This window comes from Excalfactoria chinensis, chromosome 8 (assembly GCF_039878825.1).
Source record: "Excalfactoria chinensis isolate bCotChi1 chromosome 8, bCotChi1.hap2, whole genome shotgun sequence".
Classification (NCBI taxonomy): domain Eukaryota; kingdom Metazoa; phylum Chordata; class Aves; order Galliformes; family Phasianidae; genus Excalfactoria; species Excalfactoria chinensis.
Genome location: NC_092832.1, coordinates 26,238,509 through 26,251,257, shown reverse-complemented (window position 1 = coordinate 26,251,257; position 12,749 = coordinate 26,238,509). Strand labels below are relative to the sequence as shown.

Below are 12,749 nucleotides of genomic sequence, written 5' to 3'. Positions count from 1 at the left end.
TTATCCCTTCATCCCTCCCTCAAGGTCACTATTACACAGGATGCTGACTAGAAATACACGAGGAATCTTCTCATTTTCCCCATTGCCAAAAAGCAGTAACAGGAATAATAATATTAATTTGGATCAGAATGCAAAGACAGAGATATCCAGAGCTGTTCACATGGACTGACTTTGCAAGAGACGTCATGGTTTTCTTAGAACCATAGAACCACTAAGCTCCCCAAGCCCACCCCCCACTCCCTTAGTGCCACATCCCCATGGCTCTGGAAAACCCCCAGGGACGGTGACATCCTCCTCCCCCAGGGCAGTCTGTGCCAGTAAGAAATTCTTCCCAGTATCCAACCTGACATTTGTGCCAGTACTGAGTGCTACATCTCTCAGTAGCATCAACGTTCATTACGGGTAGATCTTTACCCAAGTGTGAAATGTTGTTAAACGTTTGCCAATTACAAGTAAAATAATCCAGGGCAGACAAGCCAAGCAGTTTGCCTCTGCCACTTGCCCTGCTGCCACCCGTGCCCTCCTCTCTTTTCTGGTCCCTTCTGGAAAGCTTTTAGTGCGCCTTGGTGCACAAAGATGGTAGATGAATTACATTTTATTAAATGTCATGGTAAAGTGCTCAGGCACCGATGCACAGCCTATTAGTAGCTTTAAGATTTCAGTGTTTTGGTGGGAATGCTTCAAAACTGAAGTATGTTTTCTTTGGCTGAAGCACCACCATTAGATGCAGTCGCTCCTGACATTTTAAGAATTGTTTTATGACTGTTTCCATGGAGGCCAAAAAGGAAATTACTGTTCCAGGAATGCTCAGATAGCATCCACGGCAACACAAAAGCCTAAGTTATATTGGCTGCATTCTGGCCAGTCTGATGGTGTGATGATTAACAAGTTGTGCCGCAACAAGGGCCCAGAGCTGGGAATGCAGCAGGGAGCACTGCTTCCTCCGCCAGACTGCTTCCAGGGACCGCTCCAGCATCTTCCAGGCCATACATTTTCCTGCACGCCCAATTATCAGATTTTCTTCCTAAACATTTCATCAGTCACATTTATTTGTACTGTTTCCCTACCAACCGTCAGACATCGGAGGCATCAAACAAGAACGTTTTCCCCTTACTTCAAAAAAGGAAAAAGAAAGCGAGCCTGCTTAAGATTTCCATAAGAACGGTGCCTGTAAATTTATTAGCTTCACTTGCTACGAGGAAGCTGTTAAAGGCATCAGGAAGTGGCCAGATAACCAAGGCCGTAAAATACTTTAGAAATTAATGAATGAAAGATGGGCTGAAGCCACAAAGTGCGGGTCTGGTTCTGGTTTTTGAGCTTGTAGGGTTCACAGATGCTCACGGGCAGAGTTTGATTCCAGAAGGTAAAGCAGCAGTTCTCTGGTTTAGAGCAGAATCCAAGGCTCAGAGTTATCCCAAATCCTTGGGTTATGTTCTGATACATCGCCGAAGTGAATCAGAAATCTCGTGAGCTGGGAACTGATGCAGCTGGCTTTGGTCAGGCATTTCCTGAGACAGCGCCTGAGAAAATATCGCCACTACTGCTACCATCAGTTACTGCATGCTTGAAGGACCATGAGAGATTCGCCTCTGCTACTCATCATCTGAAGAGATGAAGCAATTGCCCTGACAGAGGATGAATACTTGCCTTCCTCAAAAGCAACGACAATGTGGAACCTCACCCGAGTTCTGCTGAACTCTGAGAGGTCTGCGCTGATTCAAACGGATACCCTGCAATGCTGAAACTCTGATTCCTTCTTCAGACATTAGTGCCTCGATGCACAGCATTTGTTTGGGTAGGGAGAAATAAAGTCTTTGTGTCACTGCCACTATTTTGTCACGCAAAAAGAGAAATACCCTGAAGTATGAAAAAAACCAAAGCCATCTGATGTATTTTTAGCCTCATTCAATAGACTTCAGCAGCCGCAGACAAGGTGGAAAGCCAAGGCCAAGATCCAAAAGCCATGGAAGGCACAGAGATTTTCCATAGCGTTTGACTGGCTTTGAACTGGGATTGTTCCTGACAGGCTGAGCAGAGCACTGCGGCCTGGAGCTTGCTCTGCTCACCTGCTTCCTGGGCTTACATCCATGCTTTCCTCTCCCATCACACGTGATCTCTAAAGAATGACACGCTATAAGCATCCTAGGATATTCACGACTTGTGGGAAAGTATCTGCGTACAAAAGGAAAGACCTAAGCCTTGAGAAATGTATGTAGCAGAGGATAGGGATGAGAATTACTTTCACCCTTCTTAGTTCTGAGAGTTACGACTTCATTTGCAGCAGCCATTTTAACCCACATTCCAACGCAGAGGGAAAATGATGGGTTAGCTGCAGCTTTAGGTAAAGACTGGGCTTAGGAAGTCCGATGTGCACCTTCTCTGGATGAAAGGGAATAGCAGCGTTCAGCCGGACCTGCTGTCCTTTCTAAGGATAATTATGGAGATAAAGGACTTTTCACTGCGAATACGCTGACGTTTGGGATACCAGTCTGGGACTGAATCATAAAGACAGAAATCATTCAGAACTACGATTAAACCAAAAACTGTCTTTAAATTAAGCTTGCATCTGCTCTGTTCAAGCAGCACATCGCCCTGCCTGCTCTGCCCACCTCCCATGCACAGCCCTGCAGGGCACACGGATCACAAAGCAGACTTTCTGTAATTCCTGATGGTTGTTTAACGGCAAAATCGATGCAAGGCATTCTGCAAGGCTCCACCAATACAAGCTCTGGTTATTTTGCTGCCTGCCTGCAGTAACAACGCAGTTCACGGAGTCCCACCCAACCCAAGCAACGTGCAAAGCTGGCTGGAGAGCTATCACCGCTTTCCAGCAGTCACAAACCATCACGTTAGCAAGGCCATTTGTTCCCACCCAAAGAGATTTCCAGGCTGTCCACAACAGCAGTACAGTAATTCACGTTTAGAATGAAGCTCCTCCTTAATTAAGGAGGACATCTCTTTTTCCTGCCTGAGAACGTCTCCTGAATCAAGCAACTCAATGTGTCAGCACAAGCTGTCACCAGAGCCCACCGCATTAGTGAATGCAGAACCAGGCAGGAGCTCTGCTAGCACCCCAGCTATTAGTTGTTTGGCAGCACATGCTCTAAGGAGTTGCAGAACTGCCCATTCTCCTGACAACCTTCTTCCTGGATATTTCTCCTTAAATCCTATGAGTGAAAGATTACCAGGATTTATGGAGCAATTTAATGCTTCCCAGAAAGAAAAAGCACATGGTACAGGAAGAGAAACAACGGGAATAGAGCGGCTCTATCATATTTTAAGTTAAACTCACAAATAAATTTATCCTGACACTGACTGATGAATATCCAGATGATCTGAACTTGTTTCCTGGATTGTAGAAACCATCCTGCAGCTGCTTCCTCTCCTCGGTCTGTTCCAGCTTACTGGGATTTCGGGAGCAATGCAGAAGGATTCAGGTCAGCAAGAACAACACAGCAGAGCAGTCAGCAACACCTCATCCATTCTGGATTAATATTGCTTTGCCATTAAGGAGTTCATAGGAAAGATCACTTGTCTCGCAGGTTGGTCACAGTAGCTACCCATCGTTTGACCCACATCATTTCATAGAATCATCACAGAATCAAAGAATGGCCTGGGTTGAAATGCCCACAAAGCTCATCTCCTTCCAGCCCCCTGCTGTGTGCTGCCAACCAGCAGCCCAGGCTGCCCAGAGCCACATCCAGCCTGGCCTTGAATGCCTGCAGGGATGGGGCATCCACAGCCTCCTTGGGCAACCTGTGAACAGTGTGTCACCACCCTCTGGGGGAAAAACTTCCTCCAAAGATCCAACCTGAACCTCCTCTGTCCCAGTTTCAAACCATTCTCCCTTGTCCTTTCACTGCCCACCCTCACAAACAGCTATTTCCCCTCTTGTTTATACGCTCCCTTCAGGTACTGGAAGGCCACAAAGAAATTTTATCTATAAATTTTATCTATTTTAACAAATATGTTGTTGAATTGAGCCAAACAGAAAACTTAAAACATTCCACGGTGAGATTTAGGAACCTCCGTCCTCCCTTACCATCCCCCCTGCTCACACTGAACATCCCTGGACGCTGCAGCCTACCTCCACCACCACCCTCCTGCCTCCCAAACCTTATCAAAATGAGGCCCAGGTTAAGCAGCTTGAATTTTTCATGCATTTCTGTCTGTAAGAATTAGAAGGACTGTGCAACCCAGAGAGAGGAAGGCTCAAGGAAACAGTAGGGTCAGTGTGACCGGCTGCAGGCTCAGCCCCACTGATAACAAGGCTTTTTTGTAAGCATCTCGGCAAAGGAGAGCTTTAAGAATGGCATAAGAAGCAGTATAATGAAACAGCCTTGCAGATACCGCCAGGAAGCTCCTTCCATGCGTGAGGGGAGAGGTAGGAGAAAACACAAATTCATTTGTTTGAAAATTTAATGAGTAGATGATGAAGGCTGAGCTGGCAAAAGGCAGACACCCCCCTTCAGAGCCCGAGGAAACCTGATAGAGACCAGAACAGGCTACAAAACTGAAGGGAAGCAGCTTGCAAATGATATGGCCTAGGAAGAAGAGGCAGCTGAAAGCGCATAGAGCAAATGGAGCTGGGAAAAGGCTGGAGGATTTATTTCTCGTGCAGTTATGTCCTTCTTAACCCCTCATGGGCTGGCTCCTAGTTGGGTGTACATCCTCATAGGTAATATGATTGAATTCCTGTGAATTAGTGCAGGTGGGTGGACAGAGAAGTCCCACATGCAGCAGAAGTGTGAGCTCAGCCCTGATAGCCACACAGAACCTACATGGCAAAGAGCTCTTTTCAAGCACTCCAGATGTGAAAGCTCATACCATAAGGCACAAACACCCAGGAAACCGCGTTTCCCTCGTTCATGTGCTCCTACTCGGTTCTATTTCACATCCTTCACAATGCACAATTCCTCAGGGCTGGAAATGTGGCCAAGCACCACGCTGCTCATGCCCACTGGTGGCTGCAGGTGGGTCAGTGCTGCAGCCAAAGCCAGAGCACGGAGCAGGGATGGCAGTTTGCTTCTCACAAAGGTTCCCTCTTTTTTCCAAACCATGTGAACACCGAGACTGTCCACCTGTCTATTGTGGGGCAATCCTACAAACATGCAACAATTGTACTGTTTGCCTACATGTGGACTTTTTACCCCCCTACTGAACAGCAGAGAATGAGGGGGAAACATGCCTCTGGCCGTCATCTGAGCATGGAGATGATAAAGCCGTGCACATAACAAACAAATGCACTGATCAAAGCAAGGAGCAAACTGGATGCAGATTTAGCAATGAAAGGTTGTTTCATCTCTCTGCAGCGGACAAGCTGTTCTACAAAACTGGGGGAAATGGAGCACGTGTCTTGCTTCCCTGCTGCTGCCTTTGGAGAAGCCCTGCTGTAGGTGCTGACTTTTGATTTCCCAAAGGGGCACAGAGAAAAGCTTCAGGCAGCCTTTGATCTGCAAGTCAGGAGGCTCTCTGGCCCCCACACACTGCATGGGTTTAGATGGTCCACAGTTTGCCTCCCCGCATCTGTCATGACTGCTTTTTGCTGGCTGAGGAGCTCATCTGCTTTTGAATGGTGATTTTCAGGGCAAAACTACCTTCAGAAGACAATGTGTTTTTTAAGTTAAAAACAACAAATCAGCTATCACTGGCACAGGCATTGTCTAAAGTCTTCACTTCTCACCGCTGGAAAGTAAGAGGTTAAATCCCTTTCCATTTTAACAAAAACATATTTTAACTAAATCCAACACCCTTTTATTTAACTTTAAAAGAGAAATGGGCACGCTGTGCTCTAATAAATTTTTCCTTGGCGCTTTCGCTTCTCTTTGAATGTTAGAGGGGGAAAAAAGAGAGAGAGAGAGAGGAGAGATTAACTATTTGGGCTAGGCTGCCTGCCCTTCAAATTGTCAAAAAGCCTGAAAGATATATGAGCTCCTTGTTCTGACAGTACCAGCAATGTAGGTCAGACCCTCAGGGTCTCCGAGGCTTTCAGATCATCCTATCTGGGGATACAAGACACAGGATGTCAGCATCTCATTTAACAGCTTATAAAAAGCCCCCAAATTGCAACACGGTCAGGCAGGGCCAGAAGAACACTTTTTATTTTGTTTAACCAACAATTGCTAAGATAGCCTGGCAACATGCATGCCCTTAAATCACGGTGAGACTTTAACAGACCGTTCTGAGAGTCTCACTTTCCCTTCTACACTGGAAAATCACATTATCACTTTTATCTCCCCCCATCTCCTAGCTGTGCAGTGCTATTCATTCTCTGCTGCACTCTGTTACAAGTTGATTTCCCATTAGTGTCGCAGATCCAAGCAACGGGGTTCCCACCATTTCACTTCCATCGTTAATCTTCCAGGCTATTTCTGCACTAAGGACTTCATTGCTGACGTTTGCTCTGTATTTTCCATTTCTCAGTTTCACCCACCATTCCCTTGGACTGCATTAAAACATTTCCTCTCTCTTCTCTTGGTTCTTTACTCACCAACACCGCCCACTTCAAGGCAGCCAGCACTTCCCACAGAGCTGTTTGCCATCCTAAACTTGGAGGGGAGAGCACGGCATGTGAGCTGACATTGTGTGGGATCTATTAGCAGGGCTGAATTGTAATAATTGCAACCGTGCTTTCAGATAATGCATTCCCACCTCGTCTGAGCCCTTGCTGCCCAGGCAAGCTGCCTGTCCCTAAGGCTCAGGGGTAGGTGCTGATTTTGGTTTCTACTTTCCCCATCCAAATACAGTCCTGAGGGCTTCCAGGCAATTCTGTGAGCTCTCTAAGTGATCTTATGGAAAAAAGAGGAAGAGATGCTTCTTGCAGCTAGTTTCCACATTGTTTATGTGTAGTTCCTACACGCTTCCTTTAGGCGATTTTGTGTCCTCATCACCTACCTCTAATTCAACTCCCAAATTAAGGCCTGACACCTCACCACGAGGCTGCACTTTAATGCCTCTTGGTTTTTTGCTATTTGTTTTGGTATGAAGAAGTAATAATAATAATAATAATAATAATAATAATAATAATAATAATAATAATAATAATAATAATTGAATTGCTCAGAATCTGAAATTCTGCTGCCCCAGTGGCCAAAGCTACAATACCTCTTCCTAGAGAGCTGCCCTTGCACTCACAGAAGAGACTCCATCACAGCGCTCAGTGGAGAAGCAAACTCACAGGGATTCAGAGAGTTAACAGCAACCTGCTGGGGCAACAGGAGCCTTCATTCCTGGATTCTCAAATAATGCACTGCAGTGGACAAGAACACAAAAAGATCATTCACCTCCCCATTTCTCAACAGGGTCTAATCAAGTGGGACTACCGTGTGGCACATGCTCACTGAGGGAATTCCGAGGGGGGAGGCAAGAGGAGGGCTGAATCACATTTAATAACTTTGAAACGTGATAGCTGCCTACAGAGTAATGTCATGGTCAGCAACAATGGCACGTCAGGAGCTGCTCACAGAATGACTGAGTTCATTGTTTGAAACCACGTGAAATGTTACAAATACGTATTGGTGGTCCTCAGTAACTCTGAGATTTAAAAAGCTTCTGTTCAGCTCAGCAGAGTGATAACTTTGAAATATTGATCTGATAATGAAACCTGAAGGAGGTTACAATTTTACCTGGAAATCTCTTGCTCGCAATCCAATTTTAATACCGCTTCTAAAACTCTGAGCTGACAAATGAGATTTGAGGCTTGCAGGCTAAGCACAGTAATCTGGTGTACTCACTTCAGAGCTTTGCTTTTACGGCTGAACTTGGCGAGCCAGCTGGAGCTCTCCCCCCTGCAGAACCTGCCAGGGATGTATGAAAACAAACCTGGAGCCCTCTCAAGTTAACAGCCGCCTCGCCTTTATCAAGACCCTGCATTTCTGGCTACACCAAGTGTCAAGGAAAACAAATCTATACCGCCAAACTCCCTCTAAATGCAGAGTTTAACAGCAAAAGTAAACTGCAGCCACTTAGCGTTATCTCAGTTGTGTCATATGGGGCATTTGAAATAATTAGAATGTAACCTGAAAGATCTTAGAAGTAAAATAGTCTAAATCTAGTTCAGCAAAGCTAAATTGTTGCCATGAGGTCCTTTCTGAAGTCTTTACATGGTTGTTGATTTCAGCCCTACACATGACGGCCTCTCCACACCGCAGCTCCTGGCCCGTAACCATTCCTACAAGTACAAAAGTCCTTCCAATACGTGGCTGCCTCACGGGTTGCATAATGTAGTCTGGAGTGCGCCAAGAAAATGTCTTCAGCCTTCCTGTTACAAGTATGGCAATGATCAACCCAAAGCATGATGTGAAGGTTGCTTATGTTTGAAGCAATTTAACATGTTGCAACAAAGGTGTACTTAATGCTGCCCCATTAAGCGAAACTGCAGTCTAACAGCAGTACAAACATGAGGTCTATGGATCTGGTCCTGAAAACCTGATTCACATCAGTAACATTTACCTACATGAGTAATCTCCCCGAGGTAAAGATAATGGATGAAAGGGAAAATCAGAGAAGCTGGTTACAAAACTTGGCTTCCACGGAGCAATTCAGCAGTTAGGTTCTCTCTTTAAAATGGCCCAAAGTCAGCCCTCATCTTAACAGCAACAAGAGCATTTCTCATCCACCTCCATCTGCTTCCAGCAGCTGTAGGACACTTAAAGAGAGCTACCTAAGTTCTGATGATGGTCCCCCCCAGCAGACCAGCTGCTGCCAAAGGGTCTTGGCTGGTCACGGACAAGGAGCTGGAGGAGCCCCAAGCACTTCCAACCAACTGCCGCTGCACAGCCAAAGACCCACATCCACATAGGTACATTCACAGATATCACATCCACTAAGAGCATTTTCATTTCACAAGGGTGGTTCCAGTAGTATCAGGTTAAGGATCTGCTTGGTTGTGAATTTAATTGGTTTTTGCATAGTTCGACTGCTACTCGCTGCTGCTTTTTATTTTATAGCGCACATTAAGATCGCATAAATCTAGTTTACAAAACCAGTGACAAATGCAACACTGCAATACAATAGCACAGATAATAACTAACTTCATAATAATTTGTAGATCACAAACCACAAAAGCCCTACAAATAACAATTTCCTTTATTTACATGTCAACAGATTTGCTATTCCCCGATGATCGAGATAAACAACGACGCATCCTTCAGAAACAAACAGGAGCACGAGATGGAAAGCAAACCAAACCACAACCGACCGCCGTACGCCAAAGCAAGCTGTGCAGGCACTCCCAGCAGCGCCAGAACAGGTAACACGAGGCAGCTCAGCACTACCACATACCTGCTTCAAAGCAAGCTGATTATCGCTGGCTGTGCCACGCAAACTCAACCCCAGCCACATGGAAATCTTCTGAAAGCACCTGCTTCTTCTTACAGTCAGAGGAGCACTCTCAACTCACGTTGTGCAACCCCAAAATAAGCAGCAGAGCCGTCATTACGACAGCTATGAAGATTCATAGGTAAAGGATCACCACAGTCCCTGTTTCATTTTGTAGAGACTTGTCTTAAGGAGTTAAATATCTCTTTGTAGATATAAAAGCTATTTTGGGGGAGGGGGGGCAAGGGAACATAAAAAGCACATCTGACAGCTATCCAAGTTTTAGTCTACCTCTGTACTTCAGGCATCTGACCTATTCACTCAGTAATAGGTTAATCAATCTTATTATCTCCCATAATAGCGATTCATGACGGCACAGCCTTATCTTTGTATCAAAGTCAAGAAGAAAGGCAGACACAGATAGGAGGAAATACTTTCCTTCTCTCTGATACGCTGCGCATAGTTTGAATACCAGCACTGATACAAGGCTGGACACTCATGAGCCCCGTGTGCACTTCATCACTCATTTCCTTCACTAAGAGTAATATGGCGTAACTCATAGTGCTTCTCCTTCTCCCAAAGGATGAGAAGGAAGCCTGCAGCTGCCCTGGGGGCCTCTGTATGAGCAAGAACCTCTCCTCAGCTAGCCCAGCTCCATCTCCACAGCCCACTGCCTGCTAATGGAGGCCACCCAATGCCCAGCTGGGACACACTCAGCACTTCGTGCCTGTGGCACAGGAAAGGAAACCACATCACCTCAGGCCACAGAGCCATGTTGGCCGCTCCATCTCTGCCATACTTAGCACCTTCAGCAACAAAACCTTACTGCACACCTGGCACTGTTGGGCTCTACCTCAGAAAGACCAGAAGGGCTACATCAGCCTCCAAGAAATGGTTTATTTCTAACCTCACCCTTCCAAAACACTGGACTTCATTAAAGCGTTTAAAAGGAACAAGGTCATCGCTGGCATGGCAGTTCCCATACATGAAAACATGGTAATTGATCCGGGTGAAACAAAAGTACATCGACCACTTAGCGTGTTTTATTGCTTTTACTACTGTGCGCACCTGCAGAGTCCAGGAGTGCAGTCCCTCAAGGCCCAGAACACAGATTTATACACCCTTAACACATCTTAAAAGCCAAGGAAACGATGCATTTTTCCTCTCAAATGGACTTGATTTATAAAAATCCTACGGGCCGTTTCACTGTCATTCCTGATATTTATGCAAGAGAAAGGGTACGAGAGGTAGGTGGCCTGTATTTAAAACAAACAACAGCACTTTTCAGCTCTGCTGGGAGGAACTGCAGAGGCGGTGTGCTGTGATGCTCGTGGGCTACAACAGCACTGCAAGCAGAGCTGCCCCGAGCCCTCCCTTGGAACATGGTTTGCTAAAATGCAAGCAGCGAGCAAAATGGGTGCTGAAGGCAGACACAGCGCTGTCTGCTTCTGGGAAGCATCCAGAGAAAATATGTTCTGTTTGTTCTTAAAATTCAATGCACACTGTTTTATAGATGCAAGCAAGTAATCTGTCTCACGCACAAGATAAATGCACCAAACCTAGCAGATGACTGCATTCTGCTGGTGCGAACTCGCAGCAAACTCATTTCAGCCTGCTGGATCTCTGAAAGTCACAGAGGGAATGGAGAGCTACAAACACACGCTGACCACACCAACATAAAAGCCTGTGCCATTTTAGAACTTGCTTCACTCTTTCCAGTAGGAGCACTTAAAATTGCAACTATTTTGCAACACCATAAGGATGTAAAAAATCTTGTTTATATTACAGAGCTGAGAATTACTGCAGTAGAACACAAACACCAAAACAACTGTTCTTTCAGTTTTTTCTCAACCTTTTCCCTCCATAGACATGAAAACTGTCCGTTCTCTCCAGAGACCTCATGCAAATGTCAGCTTCAGCCATTGCTGTTTTACAAGACTATAAAGTTAGCAGCCTCTAACATCCAATTAGCAGTTCCCTACATAAAGCAAAACCAGTTCCATACTATTTCACTTGCAGTAACCTGAAGTCGACCGCATCCCTTCTCTCCTTGTCTCGATACCAGCTTAGGACTCTTTTTCCTTTGAAAACTGAAAAAGGACGTAAGAATGATTAAAACTCTTAACAATTTGTAGGAAATGAAATGTTATAGACCTTTTATCTTACAGAGGAAAGGTTTAGATACTCACAGCTGGTCCAACCTGGTTCAGTTAGAAGCTATGCTTCTAGTTAAGATGCATTTGACCATTACCTGGCTAAGAAAATCAGGGTCTTGTCTAAGCATCTCAGAAAGATCTGCACAGTTTTTTGTCTTGCTGACTCTTTTTCACTGTTGTTTCAAGTTGGGATCAAGGCTCCCCAGAAAACTCCTGGCTACTGTCAAAGCACGTTAAGAGACAGCTCCCAGCCTCACAGGCTTGTAGCTCGAGGGACAGAACAGCAGAAAAAGGGAATGAAAAATTACCATCCATTTTGCAGATGGCACCAGAGGCACAGGAAAACAAAGCGCTTATGTCACTCAATGCATATCTCTCCTCATGTAACAGATAGGATGCCTTTACAGCTGCAGTCTGGCACTTGACCCACAGTGCCAGCTAGATGTGCAGCTCAGATGCTTCTCCTCACCACCGAGACACGCTGATTGCTTCCTCTCACCTGGGCTTTGCGGACGGCCCCAAGCACAAAGCAGCAGGACAGCCGGGCAGGCCATGCAGAGCTGTGCCACACTCTTGGGATCAGCCAGGTGTGAGAGGCAGGTCAGAGAGCAGCACAGCCCTCCTGCTGCCCCATGTCATTATTTCCCTAACGCTTACACAAAGCGGCAGTCAGGATTGTTAGTTGGTTAATGGCAACTTCCTACAGATGCTGCTCAGAACAAAAGATTTTCGCCGTGCATCTGTGTGTGTTACCCCCGTCCCACGTATCTCTTCCAGAAGTGCTGCTTTCTTTAGATGAACACACACCCCAAAAGCCATCAGTGAGAAACGCTCTGGCAGTGTCAGCAGAGAGCTGCAGAGCTGGGATCCCACCCGGCTTTCAGCAGGAACAGCTGGCCAGAACTTCTCCATGCACGGTTCATCAGGAGGGGAAAACAATCCATCCACCTCGCCCTGAATTTCCTTCTCCAGCACATGCGACTCCATCGGGCTGGCTGTCACACCACATCATGTCATCAAGGTTATGACATCGCATGACTGAAACAACCCAGAGCAATTGATGTCAGACAGATTGCATCTGACACCCAGGGAAGATTTCAGTCCATGTGTTTGCTATCCAGAACCTGTTGTGCCTAATTGCTGTAACACTAGATCAGCAAAACGCTGTGTGCAGGTTACCCAGCTGCTGCTCCCTGAATCAGCAGCCTGGGCAGGGAGGTTTCTTCCTTTCACAGTCACGCTGCAAGCTGAGACATCCAGCTTCAGCAGTAAAGT

General features: G+C 46.0%; 1 protein-coding gene across 2 annotated transcripts in view; it reads right to left on the bottom strand.

The window, feature by feature from the left end:
- The window catches only part of ROR1 (receptor tyrosine kinase like orphan receptor 1), a 126,859-nt gene that overhangs the window by 59,977 nt on the left and 54,133 nt on the right, over positions 1-12,749 (bottom strand). The gene's annotated exons all lie outside the window — the stretch shown is intronic.